Here is a 16,970-nt window from a genome sequence, read left to right on the forward strand (position 1 = left end):
GGCGGCACTGGACAGTGGCCTTCTGTTCCCTGGCCAATACCTGCCATGGGGGGCTGGGGACCAGCTCCGTACTGGTCCCCTTACACACAGTCATGGGGCATGGGTTTCCCTTTAGCTTTTCCTGGGGTCACTGCCAGTATGCAGGGCGCTGCAGAGCTGGTTTGGATGGGCAATAGACCTTTGGGTAGTACGTTGCCTCCTCCCGGTGGTGTTCCCGCTGCTACTCAGGATGCTGGTAGCAGGCCGGGTTATTACCCTATGGGGATTTTACCTTCAGCGCAGCATGCTCCCTATGGGGGTATGGGGCTCCCTCTGGGGGATCACTTGCTGCCTTCCACTAGGGAAAAGATCCTGAAAAGTGAGTATGTGGACATCTTTAGCTTGCTCTTTAGGGAGCCAGAAGTTAAACACAAGGAGGGGAATCGTGTAAAGAGCATGAAGCCACTAAGCGAAAACCGGTCGAAAAGACCTGGAATAATTGGTTATCTGGCTTCACTATTTATATGGGGGTGATAGTGCAGGCACAGCCGGCGCGTGGTCCGGCGCTCTTGAAATATATGGATATTATTCACCGTGCGGTTTCTGATTTTGCCGGATCCTCCTGGATCCGTTATGATGAAAGTTTCTGCATGAGGGCGGCCTTGGATCCCACCCTACCATGGGACACACCCCTCCAGGAATTATGGCTGGTGATTATGTCCCCGGCTCGTCCTGTTGAGGGAGACCGATCAGATAGTGGGCATTTGTTGTCCAGGCCTTTGGGTGTTTCGCCGGCATCGGGGGCGGGCCAACAGTGGGTTCAACCCCACCTGGTCTGCTGGGAGTATAACTCTAATGGGAAATGCTCCCGTTCCCCCTGTCGTTTCAAACACGTCTGTGGGGGTAAGCACCCAAGTGCCTCTTGCCCTAAGGCAAAGTTTAGCAGTCCCGGGTCCAAGTTCCGGGCGGGAAACAATAGGAAGGGCGGTCCTCCCCCACCCCCTACGGGTAAGGGGTCCCAGCCCCATCAGGCTTGAGGTTCTGGAGCAGCTGTTGCTGGACTACCCTGATCGGTCCGCAGCTGTTTACTTGTTCATGGGCTTCAGGGACGGGTTTCGGATTCCTTCTTCCTCTCGCCGTGGGATAGGTAGTCCCCGTAACCTTAAATCCGTGATAGGCAAGGAGGATATAGTGCTGAGGAAGATTAATAAAGTGGTGGCCGCTGGAAGGGTACTGGGCCCTTTCGACGGTCCCCCTTTTCCCGGGTTACGGGTCTCGCCTCTAGGGGTGGTCCCTAAGAAGGTCCCTGGTGAATTTCGATTGATTCACCACCTTTCTCATCCTAGGGGGTCGTCGGTCAACGACGGCATCCCTGATAGTCTTTGTTCCATGCGCTATACTTCTTTTGATGAGGCAGTCAGGGTGGTTAGGAATATGGGGCCGGGTGCCCTCCTGGCCAAATGTGATATTGAGTCCGCTTTCCGTCTGCTACCTGTCCCCCCAGATGATTTTGAGTTACTGGGCTTCGCCTTTGTGCGCCAGTTTTACTTTGACTGGGCCCTGCCTATGGGTTGCTCAATTTCTTGCGCAGCCTTCGAGGTGTTTAGCTCTTTTCTGGAGTGGGCGGCCAGGCGGCGGGCGGGCCTTCTATCCACAGCTCATTATTTCGATGATTTTCTTTTCGTTGGCAGGGGCAATTCAGGGGAATGCCACCATCTGCTGCACTCCTTTATGGAGCTTGCAGATGAGCTCGGGGTGCCGTGGCTAAGGATAAGACGGAGGGGCTGGTTACTCAGCTATCCTTTTTGGGAATAGAGCTTGATACGATTGCAGGTTGCTCTAGGCTACCTCAGGCTAAGCTGGCTGTGCTCCTGGAGCTGGTTCAGTCATTGGGGCGTGCCCGCAAGGCCACCCTTAGGGAGCTCCAGGTGGTGGCGGGACATCTCAATTTTGCTTGTAGGGTTGTGGCCCCTGGCCGGGCTTTTCTGCGTAGATTATGTGACCTGACGGTGGGACTCTGTGCCCCCCATCACAGGGTGCGGGTTACGCAAGGTGTCAGGGCTGACCTGGCGCTTTGGGAATCCTTCCTGCTAGGTTTCAATGGGGTAACCTTCTGGAGGAATGAGCTGCTTATTGAAGCTGATCTGCAAGTTCATTCAGACGCGGCAGGTGGTGTGGGGTTCGGGGTTTACTTTAGGGGCCGCTGGTGTGCTGCCCGTTGGCCCTTGGAGTGGGTAGAGCAGGGGATAGTTTGGGACTTGACTTTTTTAGAGCTCTTCCCGATTGTAGTGGCGGTTCACATTTGGGCTGAAGAGTTTGCCAACTCATCAGTTCGATTCTGGTGCGACAACCAGGCGGTGGTCCAGGTTGTCAACACACAGACCTCCCATTCTCCGAGGGTCATGGGGCTAGTGAGAGCTTTGGTTTTGCAGTGTCTACGGGCTAATATCCTTTTCCGGTCCCGCCACGTCCCAGGGATACGGAATGACATAGCTGACGCTCTGTCTCGTTTCCAGGTAGACAGATTCAGGGAGTTAGCACCCGAGGCTGCGCCGTACCTGGATCCTATGCCAGCCTTTCTGTGGCAGCTTGGCAGGCGGAGGCACAGCAGGCCATAGCGGCGTCTCTGGCGCCCAGCACCAGAGCGAGCTACGCAGCCAAGCTTGAGGCTTTTTCCCTTTTTTGAAGGGCTGAAGGTTTGCCTGAGGTTTGGCCTGTTCCGGTGGGACAGTTGCAACAGTTTTTGGTCACTTTACGTAGGGCAGGGCATGCCGTGTCTACTTTGGGTGGCTATTTGGCTGCTCTGGCCTTCGAAGCCCAGGTAAAAGGGGTTAGTGACTTTTCCTCTGACCCTCGCATGCGGCGCATGCTGGAGGGCTGGGCTAGGGGGGACCCTGGTATAGGGGATTCTAGACGCCTGTTTACACTGGACATGGTGGCCGCCACACTGGGTCGCCTGGCAGGGTGCTGCACAGATTCCTGGGAAGTTTCCCTGTTTCACGCGGCTGTACTAGTGGCCTTCTTTGGTGCCTTCTGGCCCGGGGAGCTATTGCCGCGCAGTAGGGGCTCCCCTAGGGACTGCTGCTTGCAATTCTCCGACCTGTCTTTCTTCGGAGATGAGGATCGGTTGTTCCTTCGCCGCTCTAAGACTGATCAGCGTGGCAAGGGTCAGGTGGTGCGCTTAGCGGTGGCTGGGGACCCCCAGCTGTGTCCCGTGCCTGCCTTGTGGCGCTACACGGGTCTGGGTCCTGCCTCTGGGGGATGTTTGTTCGTTCATAAAGATCGAACTCCTTTAACTCAGTATCAATTCCTGGCAGTGGTCAAGAAGGCCCTGGTGGCAGCGGGGGTTCCTCTTGAAGGAGCACTTTGCACTCATTCTATATTGGGGCAGCTACTACTGCCACGCGTATAGGCCTTCAGGAGGCCGAAGTGCGGAGGATAGGCAGGTGGAAATCCGTGGTGGTCAGACGCTATGTGCGCTGACAGCGGACACTATCAGCTGCTATTGATTTGTGTTTTCTTTTGGCAGGTGCTGGGGGAGCAGCGGCTCCGGTACGGGTCCTGATGTGTGGCCATTCGCTGGTCTTTTGGGCCTTCAAACGGGCCAGCACCTCCCACTGGGGATCGCAGTTGGGGTTCGGGAGAAGGGCCTCGGTGTACTGGTTGGGCATGGGGGGCATGCTCTGGAACCAGTTGCTTCCTGCGATTAGACAGCATTTAGTTAGTTTTCCCGCACCCGAGATTTTGGTCTTGCATCTGGGGGAGAACGACTTAGGCCGGCGGACTGGCCTGGCTATTGTTCAGCAAGCCTCCGCTGATTTGGCTTTGTTGCGCAAGTGGATGCCGGGAGTGCGCATTCTCTGGGTTAATTGGCTTCAACGCAGGGTTTGGCAGAATGCCCTTTGTGGGCTAAACTTGGAAAGAGCACGGCGAAAGGCCTCGGCCGCAATCAGTAAATTAGTATTAGCGGCTGGAGGGGCCATAGTGCGGCAGCCTGACATAGCTGCCCGCTTTCCTGAGTTATACCGCGCAGACGGCGTTCACCTCTCAGAGTATGGTTGTGATTTATATCTACACAACATCCAGCGGGGGCTTGCTGAGTTTTTAGGTGGGCATGGGGCAAGGAGGTCAAGCAATGGCTGACATCCCTGGGTGGCAGTAACAGTGTGGGCTGAGGGGTAAGTGAGGTATAGATTATCGGTGAGCACCCTTGGATATTTAAAGGTGGATTGGTCAATCGCTCCTTTGTGGCCTGTGCGGCACGGGGAGAAATTTGATTGCCATGAAACCTGCTTCAGGACTTCACCAACCTTTGGGCTGTGCGGTCTGGGGGGGTGAAGACCTGGAGATGTCCAGATCCCCTCTTCTAAGGGGGTGGTTGGCGTTGAAGGAATGGGGCGGGATGTACCTGCCTCTTTCCTGAGCCAGGGTGTGTCGCCCAGTGAGGCAATGGGTAGGACAGGGGAATCCTAGCCCATGCCTAGGGGACCGCACTGTTTTCTGTTTTCTGATGGTGATTAATCACCTGCTGTTCAGTCCGCCATGCCTGTTGTTCTATTAATAAAGCGTGGCCCTTTTCACCCAAAAAATGTCTCTGTGTCTTCTTGGGCTGGGGTCTGGGAACAAGAGAAAGCAAGGAACATATTATACTCGGACATTCCTTTTCACTATGTCTTTGACTCTGCAAATTGCACTTGGAAATTACGACAATGTGGTGCAGACAAAGTGATCGGACGAATGTATTCTGTCAATTTACCATCGGACCCAGAGCGCTACTGTCTACGCCTCCTACTGCTGCATGTACCAGGTGCAGAATCCTTTGAAGATCTCAGGAGTGTCTATCCCACTTTCCAAGAGGCTGCCAAAATGAGAGGACTCATTAACGATGAGCAAGTGTGAGAGAGCACGCTGGAAGATATTTTGCAGCCATACACGCTGCAAAATACAGAACTACTTATGAATGCCTACGACCAGGCCTATGAAAAACAAGCAGCTGAGGAAATGGCAAGAAGCCTCAACAAAGAGCAAAAAACAGCAATGGAGCAAATATTGACAGCAAGCCAGAATGATAACCTTTGCCACCGTTGTTTTTTCTTGGACGGCCCAGGAGGCAGTGGGAAAACCTACCTATACAAGACCCTTCTCAGCACAGTTCGTGGACAAGGTCAAATCGCACTCCCTGTAGCCTCCACAGGAATAGCAGCCAATCTACTAAAGGGAGGCAGAACATACCACTCCCAGTTCAAATTACCAGTGCCTCTACTTGAGAACTCCATATCAAATATGCGCCTCAATTCTGCAGATGCAGAAAATTTGAGAAAAGCAAAAATACTCATTTGGGACGAGTCTACAATGGCCCCCACTTTAGCGCTTTCAGTAGTCGACAAACTAATGAAAGAAATAATGGATAACAACAAACCCTTTGGAGGAAAAGTTTTCCTGCTTGGTGGAGATTTCCGGCAAACACTTCCGGTGGTGCCACACGGTAACCAGACACAAATTGTAGAAGCCTGTATAAAGTATAACAACCTTTGGCCCACATTCCAAGTCCTCAACCTTCGAAACAATGTCCGATCAATCGACACAGAATTCAGCGATTGGCTACTCAAAGTTGGCAATGGTGAGACACCACGCATTGACGGTCTTCCAGAAGACATCATTGAAATCCCATCCAGAATTTTATGCACAGGGGATATCGTCAAAGACATTTTTGGAGACAACATTCCTGTTGCCAATGTTCCCAAAATAGCAAATAGATCTATCCTTTGCCCAAAGTACTCAACATTTTGGAAGGAGAAGAAGTTACATACCTCAGCGCAGACACAATTGATGACTCCAGTGAAGATGATACAAAAAACTATCCAATTGAGTTCCTCAATGAGCTAACGCCAACAGGAATGCCTAAACATTATCTCACCCTGAAACTGGGAGCAATAATTATGCTCCTTAGAAATCTCAACAGCAAAAAAGGATTATGCAATGGCACCCGCCTCATCATGAAGAACCTGAAAAAAAACCTCATCATTGCTCAAGTAATAACAGGATCAGCTCAGGGAGACATGGTCTTCATCCCCCGTATTTATTTGGCACCATCCTGCACTGATTTACCCTTTACCTTGCGAAGGCGACAATTTCCAATAAAATTAGCCTTTGCCATGACAATAAATAAATCTCAGGGTCAAACCCTAGAAAAGGTAGGGATTTATTTGCCAGAGACAGTATTCAGCCACGGTCAGTTATATGTGGCATTATCAAGAGTTAGGAGTTTTTCAGACGTCGTGGTCAAGGTACTAGAAGGCCCAGACCAAGGCAAACTATTAGCAAACTCAGATAGAATATTCACAAGGAATGTGGTGTATACAGAAATTCTATAAAGAGAAAAAACAATACCAATTTTTTTAAAAAAAGAATAAACAGACAATAATCTTCAAATATGATGTATGTGAGATTGAAGATTGATACAAAGATGAAAACTTAGACAATAGTATTCACCCACAAAGTATTCTCAAAACCTTTCCTGATAAGTGTGTAAAAACTTAATGGGATACATATCGGAGAAATAAACGAGACTTGAAAATTAACACTTAGAAAGAATTACTAAAAAACAAAAGGGGAAAAAAAAAGGGCCAAGAACAGAGGAAAGTCCACAACCCTTGCTGTGGAGGAAATACAGATCTGACAAACATATCTACACAACCCTACTAGCGCCTGTTATTTTAACGGGCTTAAAATTACTAGTGTGTGTAATATTTTTACAGTGCTGGAGAATCCCAGTTCTGAGACAAGTCTCCAACACAAAACAAACTCAACCAATTTAAGGAGAAAAAGCACAAACTGGTGCTAACCAACTAAATATCTTGCTGTCCCAAAGAATCCCAGCTGAGAGATGTTTGTCCTGATCTTCACAAAATGACCGGAACAAAATAAAAAAGAAATAAATATTATTATTATTATTATTATTAATCTATATGCAGAAATCTAGCCCTAACCTCCCTGCCAGAACCCTCAACCTAATCTATATTAATTTTAAAACAGCATTTAAAAATATGTGAACATCAGAATATAACAACTAATATGCTAAGATCTACTGATTATTTAAAATGACATCATAAAACTTGCTATCATCTTGGAGGGAAAATCTGTAATGTAATGTTTGTAACCTGCACTCTTTTCATTCATTTATAACATAAAAGCAGGCGGCTGTGCAAGATCTCCCCCATGAGTGACTCCATTAAGGGAAAGCCCCCCAGCTGGAGATTCTGGAATAACCACCACCGGATCAGGCCAACTCCAACTCTACCTCAAGCAGGGGCCTCCCAGGCTTCTTCAGGAGACACAATCGATCTGAGTTCTGCAGAGCAGAAGATCCTCTGGTGGACGCAGTTCTTGATGTCCATTATTGATAGTGTTAAAGACACTAAGTCCAGTGGAAATGAGATGATGTCCTATGAAAAAGACAATGCTGTTGATGCCATTCTGGAAATCATGGAGGACGTCAAGGTACATCTGGACCCTGGGTCCCTCTTGAGACGAGCAATGGACGCTGTTGCGGAGCTCACAAAAATGAAGCCAGCTTTGCTATACAAACTAAAATAGGCAGTTCTGCACATGGCAGTGTCTAGAGTCAACCAGCTGGACCCATAGACCCGGAACGAGAGCACTGAGGCACTCCAGAGGATGATCATAGGGATGCTGGATGAGGCCCCCTCTGTCCAGAACTTAATCAACATGTTGAAGGAGCTCATCAGATACACCAGTGCTAAGGAGCCCCAGCTACAGGCTCTGGGCAGAGAATCCTGCATCTGTGCTCTGCATCACGTTGCCAGCCTGCCCAATTTTGAACTGGCCACATTGAAGGATCATTTTCCTAAGGAAGTTAGGAAACTACATTTTCAAGAGGAGTGGCCTCAGGAGATCAAGAGAACCATTTCTCTCCCATTTCCCCGCTCTTCTTTTTAATGCTAGCAGCCTCAAGCTGGGAGTAAGGCTTCCTGAAAGAATTATATATATTTTTGAATACATATAATACATAATACATAATAGATTTTAAAAATGTCTTTTAAATGCTTCTGTATTGTATTTTGTATTTTCTTCCCCCACCCGACCCCCCCATTTTTTGTCTGTTCTGATTTAATGTATTGTGTGTGTTTTATATCATGTCTTAATGTTGTGCTGTAAACCGCCCAGAGAACAATTTGTTATGGGATGGCTAACAGAGTTTGTTTATTATTATCATTATTCTTCCCTGTCTCCAGGTGGCCTGCTTAAGCAGGAGCAGAGCCACTCAGGTCTCCCTCCACTTTCTGCTTTTTTCACCTCCCAGCTTCTACTTCTGGGTAGAACAACCTCCCGGTCCCTCTTCCTAGTAGGAATTGAGGCATCTCGCCCCCACATCACTTGATTTGATTCCTAGTGATTTCTTCTGCTGCTGGGGATGGACTGCCAGCTCTAGGTCACAAGTGGGTATTTTCCTCATGAGTTTTTCTGGTTGTAGGGGAATGGGTGTTTTGGCCTTATCACCAGATCTTTTCTTCCCCTCAGCATTTGGGCCTCCCCTCGTCACCTTCAGTGCAAGTTCTCCTTCAGTTCCGACCCATCTCCTCTTCCCATTACTTTGTTTTGGAATGTTCCTGCCAATCTCCCTTCCATCTAAGGTGTCTTTTTACTTCTTCTTCTGCTTTTAGCATTTGGGGAGAGGGGTGAGGGGAGACAAGAAGTCAAGGAGTTGCACTCTTGGTTTGGCATCTTTGCTTTCAGCCTGTGTCTTTGCTGGGGGTACCAAACTTGATGTAGGTCCCCCAGAAGGCACTTCACCCAAAGAAGTCCCTTTGGTTGGCTCAGGATTGCCAGTTCCCGGGCCTTTTGGCTGCAGAGGAGTTGGCAGATAGGCCTCCTGGGTCCCTGCTTGGGGGGATGGGGAAGAGAGAAAGTGTATCACTAGAGAATTAGAAGTCTTTTGTTTGGACACAGGCTGACATTTCAAACTTTCCTGAAAGTTAAAATAATGAAAATATTTCATGACAAGGAGAAGACATTTAATAATGGACAAGAGCTGCAACAGAATAGCGTCCCAAAAACTGGCCTCAGGAGACATTCTGTGGAATCTGGAACTGGATTCATTCTTGTGGGGTGCTTTTTCCCATCCTAAGGCAGAGATGCTCAAGGAATGACATTCCTCTAAGCCCAGTGGAACCTTTGGCCAAAGGGGACCCATAGCCCTTCTAGAAGGACTGGATGAGGCCAGCCAAGGGATGATTCTTCCCCTTCAATAGTGAACACCCACCTCTGATGACTCTGAACTCTTCATCCTGGGTTCCAGCTGCATAGGCAGCACAGTCAGGAGGTCACTCAGCTGGGTGAGAGCGCTGGTGCTGGAGCCCTCTCCTTCCCGAGCTAGAGCCTCCTGCTGTTGGGTCCAGCAGCTAACAGTATGGGGCTATATGGCTGACCAGCAGAGGGAATCAACATTGAAAGAGAAGGACGAAGAAGGACCAAGGGATCGGTCAGGATCTGATCCAGAGCCAGCCCTCCCATGTGGTAAGGGGAGATAGTGGATTAGGTCCACCTGGGAAAGCATTGGAGGAGAAGGGGTCAGTTCTAACCACTAGGAGGCTCAAGCAGTCAGGCGGTGGGGGGAGCAGGAATTCTAATCAGAAGAGAGGTTTCAAACCTTCTACCATCGGGGCAGACATTAACTATCAGATGATCAACTCCTGCATATTGCAGAGGACTCTGGGGTACATTTCAAGATGCACGCTCCATTCCTGTGGCCAGGCCTGGCAAGGTGTCTCCCATTATGGGAACTGGGAGTAGACTGTGTGCTCTAGAAATGCTGTCCTGTGGCTAGCAGGATGAGTGACAATGGGGAGGGCTGAGCTGACTATGGGGAAGATTTCTTGATCTTCTTGGCAAAGAGCCCCTGGAGAGTGAATGATGAACCCCAGAGTACCCAAGATCATGGCTTGAGGACCACAGCCCTAAGAGATGGGTTGCATTAGACTAATGGGAAGGACACAGGGAGCCCTAGGTGGGAGGACACCTCTTTTACAAACACCAACACAAACCTCTGGAGGCACGACGAATATAGCTTGGCTTGGTGCTCTTGGGCTGAACTGCTGGGGCTGGGCGAACCCCACCAGCTGCAGCAGGGGTGATGCTGCTTCCAGACTCCATCGTGTGGAAGAGCAGAATCGTATTCCTGTTTGGCACTGCTGGTGGGTGCTGGGACAGTTCTGCCCACCTGCACCAGAGGCGTTCTTTCTGCTGAGGGTATGGGGGCCAGTCTTCCATGTCTGTAGACAAAGCCCCACCTCCCAACTTGGAATGGTGCCTGGATCTCTGCTTGCCCTGGAGGCTGCAGCTGGACAAGCTGCAGACTTGGCACTGCATGGATGTGTGGATGCCAAAATACTTGAGCCATGGGGCCCACAGTGGGCAAACTGGAGGCCAGCAGCCAAAAGAAGGGACCGAGGAGATGGTAGGGGAATGCCGCCACTGAGCCAGGCATTCAGTGCTCCCACTGGGGCTTCCCCAGATCTCCTTGTGGGAGAGAAGGTGCCAGATTTCTGTCCCTGCTGACTCTTCCTTGGACGGACTCAATAGAGAGGTCAGGGACAGTAGACCAGAGAGGTGGAGCTGATGGTCGCCACTAGTGTCTTGCAGATGCTGCATGGTGAATGTCCTCCTTCCCCTGCAGAGCTCACAGTCGTAAAGGCTGAGCCAGCAGACAACCGCTTGTCAGTGGACTCATCTGTAAGAAAAAGGAAGGGACATCCTGGTTTCAGTCATCCCCACAACAGCCCTGCAAGGTAGTTCTGTGTTATGCAGATGCAGATGGGAGAGGCTGGGCCTGAGAGAAGAAGTGCCTGGCCTAAGGCCTTCTGCTGAATTCATGGCTTCAGTCTCTTGGAAGGAGGCACAGTCTGATGTGAAACCCACCTCTCTGCTGGGGTGCTCTGAGGGCTACAGCATTTTTCAGGTGAGGAAACCCAACAACCCTGAGGCTGAGAACTGGTACACTCATCCCACCCTCAGTCTCTCAGTCCTGAAGTCCTTTCACAGATGCTCCTGCATCTCGTAGACTATTAGTTGAGATTGATCTTGGAAGTCTTCAGTGCATCCGCCTCCTCAGAGCAGGGGGGATGCCCTCAAACCATCCAGTCCTTGGTCGTGTAGGGCTTCCTGCTATTCTTATCTCCCCCAGAACCCCATTGCTAAAGGTCTGGTGATCCCATCCCCTGAGAATCACTTTCCCATCCAATCTTAACTCCTCTATTCTATAAAGAGAATAGGAACGTGCCCCCCGCTTGTGACCAGACAAGATTGAGGATGTGTGTGCAGCTGGCCATGGTCAGATACTAGTCTCTAGCCCAGTATGGTCTGCAATACCCAACAGAGCTCTCTAAGGACTGGGGCAGGGGTCTTTCCCAACTTGAGCTCTATTTAAATGGATGCTAAGAACTGAACCTGAGGCTGTGGGAAAGTAGACCATTGAGAGCTCTGCTCTGCTCAGAGCATTTCTGAGGCCTCTTAAAGTTCCAGGAGGCCACATGATGTGACGATGCAAATCTGGTTCCAGAGTGAGAGGCAGTTAGCCTGAGCTGAAGGTGCAGCCCTGGAAGGCAAGAGACGATTGTAGCAGGGGGAAATCCTCCAACTCTACCACTCATAGCCACCTGAAGGTCTTCCGTCATCTTACAGGACTCTCCCCATTCCCCCCTGCTTGCGAACCCCCCCTCCAGAAACCCTGTGTGATGCCAGTTCCTCTCTCTCCCCCTTTCTTATACCAGCTTCAGGCCCACTTTCTCCAAGAAGCCTTTTAGCTTAACCCTTTCAGTGCCCTTTACATGTGATACAAGCACCATTGCAGGTGTTTTCCTGTGGGGTCATTGCACAAAGCTATTTTAAAAGCCTACAGCCACATGGGCAGGGGCTGGATCTATGGGTATTTTCAGGAGAAAAAGCCTCCTGTCTATTATGGTTAAAAGGCATTCTACTCCTATTTCTGAACTGAAATGAAGGACTTAAAACAGGCCTATGTCAACCTTTGTGGGCCTCAGCGACCTCTGCCTCCCCATTCCCTCCCTGTTGTGCACGGTTACCCCTACTGACAACATTTAGATTGTAATTTCTTCGGGACAGGGAACTGTCTCTTGCTTGTGCCACTTTGAAAAGGCCGTTGATAAGTCCAGTTAAGAATGAACTAAATAAAAATGCTAGGGAAAGGGGTAACCTCTTTGGACAAAACAAACTGGAAAGGGAAGGTGTGGTAAAGGACTTCCGGTTCCAACGCTGACTGAGCAAGACGCTTCTCTTGGAGTCTCCGAGAGAAGACCTGCAGAAAGCAACTGGCAGGACTCAACAACCAACCCCTACCCCACTGGATTAAAGTGGGAGGCGAAGAAGACTCAACCAGCCCGGAAAAGTCAGCTCCTGCTGCGAAGGGGCATGGGGAAGCCGAGGTCTCTTTGTGCCAGTCGAGCGACAGGGCTAGAGTCAAGGAGAATACTGCAGTGTGGAGTTCAAGTTGTCCTGAAACTAAGTTCAGAAGTGTCGCAACTTCTATCAAACGCCAACAAGTCAACAAAGGAATTTATTAAGAATCTCATCTAAAAGAACAAGGAAAACAACAACTTGCAAGATAGAACCTTATTTAAACAATGCTTTTTGGATGCCAAGGTATGGTTGAAATATCACAGCCCCAGAGGGAGAGAGACTAAAACTTTATAAGCACATCTACAGGAGAAGAGGAGCCAAAACTTTGTAGTAGTTTTGAAGAGAGGGATGACTAATGCCCACCCCTGCCTTTGTGTTTTCAAATGGTTATTAAATCTGCTAAAGTAATCTAAAGTAATCCAAATCTTGCTAAAGTTACTCAAAGAAGCCCAAGTTACTATATTGTTAGCTCACAATACGCCCTAAGTGCAAAGATTCAGCGCTGGGGATCACTGAGGTGAATACGGTGAACTTCCAGGTGTTTTGAAGAGTGTGAAGTATATCTCCCACCTCCTTTCGGGGCATAGTTGACTTTCAACGTGAGTCTACAAATGTGAGTCTACAAATGTGAGTTTGGGTCGAAGGGAGCCTGTGACTATATTTACAGAGTGAACGAATGGATACATCTTGAGCGAAGAAGAGTTAAAAGAGTCAAAGGATGAAGTGGAATTAAAGTGGAAATTACACTTTCCCTTTTGTAGTCATAGGAGGTCCATATTGTTTAAAGAGTTAATTTTGTTGTAAACATCCAATATGTTACTGTAGGATATGGTTAGTATATCAGAATGTCTAAGAATAAGAATACTCCAACTGGACCACAAACTCACATGGCCAGAAAACTATCAGTGGGAACGATTCCCCAAACGGATAGGTCCACTGGTGAAATTTGGGAGTTACTTCAAACCATTAATAGTAAATTAGACACAAATAACAAAGTGGTACAATCTATGGTCCATGATATGCAAACTCTTAAAGAGGACATGCAACAGATAAAAGCAGATTCACAGGACTTAAAGCAAGATATGTTGCAGTTGAATAAGGAGGTACAAGTGATGAAACAAGGGATTATAGACAACTCAAATAAATGTAACAACTTGGAAGAAATAAATAAAAGGATAGTGGAGGATACTAAACAAATTTCCAAAAGAATAGACGCTGCAGATCAGGAGATAACGGAGTTGAAAAAGGAAAATGAAGAGTTAGCTGATCAACTTGCAATGTTGCAACTGCTGCAGAGGGAATAAATGCTTAGAATAAGGGGAATTTCAGAAAGCACAACTCAAAATTTAGCAGATTTGCTGACAAATGAATTAGCCAAGCTTTTGCAGATAGATCTACTTAACATGGTAGGACTTACTGAAGGTGCCTTTAGAGTAAATGCCACTTTTTCAGCCACCCACAAGGTGCCTAGAGATTGCATAATTCAACTTAATTCAAAATCTACCTGAGACCGTATTATACAAGCCCATTTTCAAAATAAATGGGAAATTAATGGACAAACAAATATGGTGATGAAAGAAATCCCAAGAAGACTTCTTAGGAAACGAAAAGACTTCAGGGATTTGACTGATATTTTAAAACAAAATAAAATCCCCTTTAGATGGGAGTTCCCTCAAGGGGTTGCCTTTACCTATAAAAATGAGAAATATAGATTAACTGAAGACTCTAAAATAAAACAATTTCTCTGCAGGTACAGAACGATCTTCAGGTCTCAGGGGATCTCCAAAAGACACAAGGCAATAAATAAGGGGGGGATTAGAAAAACAAATAAATAGTCAGTATGGAAATAAAATTCTTTTCCTTAAATATAAAAACAAGACACCAAAAAAAATTCCATGATCTAAAGAAAAGAAAATTAGACTTGATTTGCTTACAGGAAGTGCATATAAGAAAGAGAGACAGAAAATACCTACAAAGCAAAGCACTTGGCCAGCAATTTGAAACATTAGATATTAAGAAAAAAAGGGGAGTAGTCTTTTATATAAAATACTTTTTAGAGCCAAACTGATATATAAAGATGATTATGGAAGAGTTTTGATAGTAGAAATAAAGGTTGGAGACTTAAAATATACAGTAGTGGGCATATATGCCCCTAATGAGGCAAAAGCAGACTTCTATAGAAAATTGGAAAAGCAATTAATAGAGACAGATAGGCAACGGATTATATTAATGGGAGACTTTAATGGAGTTGTCTCAACGCAGGCTGATAGAGATTCTATAGACTTGAGAAAAAAATTATGGGAAATTACCAAAAGCCATTTTTTAATATGGTTGAGCACTTTGGTTTACATGATATATGGAGAATCAAAAATACAGATGCTAAGGAATATAACTTTCTTTTCAGATAGACGTAAAACACACATGAGAATAGATATGATTTGGGCTAATGCAGATGTGTTGATAACAATCAAAGATATTGATATATTGCCAAGGATATTTTCTGACCATAATCCTATAGAATTAAAGTGGAAAATCGGAATAAAGAAAAACTATCAATGGAAATTAAACGAGTCCCTTTTGAATCACTCTAAAATTATGAAATTAGGTTTACAAAAACTATAAGAATATTTTGAGATAAACCTAAAGGACGATCTACAAATGAAGACAGTATGGGACGCAAGTAAGGTGGTGATGAGGAGTTTCTTTATTCAACAAAATGCATACTGGGGGGGGGGGGAGAGAACAAGGACCTAATCCAGATTCAAATTAAGGACTTGGAAGGGGAACTAATTGGAAAAAAAGGTGAACAAACTAATACAACAATTAAAGATATTAAAACAGAAATATTCCATGTTGACAGTGGAGGAGATGGAAAGAAATTTAAAATTTCTAAAACAGAAATCTTTTGAACAGGCAAATAAACCGGGTAAATATCTGGCCTAGAAATTAAGAGTTGAACAGAAAAAGAATTATATAACGAGTCTGAGTACGTCCAGTGGTATTATTAATAAACAGTCAGTAATTAAAACATAATTTTATAAATATTATAAGGAGTTTTATAAAAAAAGAAAGGTTGATATAAATAAAGTAGAACAATTCTTACAATTAAGGAATTTACCAAAATTAAACCCTAAACAACGGGAAATATTGAATCTTCCAATTTCCAATGAAGAAGTTAAGGATGCTATTAAGCGAGCAAAGGGGAGGAAATCACCAGGACCAGATGGGCTCTCTATAATATACTATAAAGCTATTAGTGAAGTATTGTCTCAACCATTACAATGGACAATGAATGAAATTATGATGAAGGGTTGGTTCCCTGATTCATGGAGGCCGGCGACTATTAAATTAATACCAAAACCTGGCCAAGATCAAACTCTGGTTAAAAATTATAGACCAATCTCCTTACTTAATAATGATTATAAATTATTTGCTTCTATACTTGCTAAAAGAATGGAGGGGGTCTTGGTAGAGTTAATTCATGAAGATCAGGCTGGATTTCTACCAAAAAGGCAAATAAAGGACAATGTGCAAACTGTTTTAAATGTATTAGAATATTACGAAAAGCATAACGATAAACAACTGGCTATGCTATTTTTGGATGCAGAGAAAGCTTTCGATAACATCTCCTGGTAATTTTTGTTGAAAATCCTGGAAATTGTAGAGTTTGGAGCTAATTATATAAGGGCGATTGGGTCTATATATTCTGAACAAAAAGCAAACATTAAGGTTAATGGAGAACTTAGATTATTTAGTATTCAAAAAGTACTAGACAAGGTTGCCTCCTGTCTCCATTATTATTTATATTGGTCTTGGAAATTATGTACAGGATGATAAGGGAAGAGACCAAAATACACGGATTGTCAATAGGGACACAAAGATACAAATTAAGAGCCTTTGCAGACAATATAGTGTTGTTTTTACAAGATCCTTTAGAGTCAATTGATACATTATTGGAAATATTAGAATCATATGGGAATTTGGCAGGGTTCTATATAAATAAGGATAAGACAAAGGTATTGATTAGAAATATGAACAAAGAAGATATTGAAAAAATTGTCTTGAGATCTAGTTTCAATGTGGAAAAAAAGGTAAAATACCTAGGAGTTACGCTTACACCAAATAATGCAATAATTATATTAAAATCTGGAAGGAAATAAAGATAGATTTATGTTGATAGAACAGATTGAATCTATCGTTAAGTGGAAGAATTTCTGATATCAAAATGAATGTTCTTCCTAAAATGCTATATTTCTTCCAGACAATACCAATAATAAATACAATGTCTTTTTGATCAATGGCATAAAGACGTAAAGAACTTTATTTGGCAGGGCAAAAAACAAAGAATAAATTTTAAAAACCTAATGGACAACAGGAAGAGAGGAGGGTTTGAGTTACCGAATTTTAAGTTATATTTTGAAACAATATGCCTAAGCTGGATGATAGAATGGATTACATTAAAAAATCCAAGACTCTTAGATTTGGAAGGATTCGATATAAAATATGGTTGGCATGCATATCTATTTTATGATAAGGTAAAAGTAAATAAAGACTTC

At 45.6% G+C, this 16,970-nt stretch overlaps 1 long non-coding RNA gene across 7 annotated transcripts in view; it reads right to left on the reverse strand.

Annotated features, from left to right (window-relative positions):
* The window catches only part of LOC128343002 (uncharacterized), a 37,618-nt gene that overhangs the window by 16,639 nt on the left and 4,009 nt on the right, over nt 1-16,970 (reverse strand). The window contains exons 1-2 of one of the 7 annotated variants that reach the window (XR_008315293.1): nt 10,044-10,788; nt 7,280-7,424 (exon numbers count right to left, since the gene is read on the reverse strand). The exons of the other annotated variants lie outside the window; for them this stretch is intronic. This is a non-coding gene — a long non-coding RNA (uncharacterized LOC128343002). Of the gene's footprint in view, nt 1-7,279; nt 7,425-10,043; nt 10,789-16,970 lie in introns of those variants that run through there. 7 annotated transcript variants of the gene reach the window in all.

The sequence above is a fragment of the Hemicordylus capensis genome, chromosome 2 (assembly GCF_027244095.1).
Source record: "Hemicordylus capensis ecotype Gifberg chromosome 2, rHemCap1.1.pri, whole genome shotgun sequence".
Taxonomy (NCBI): Eukaryota; Metazoa; Chordata; class Lepidosauria; order Squamata; family Cordylidae; genus Hemicordylus; species Hemicordylus capensis.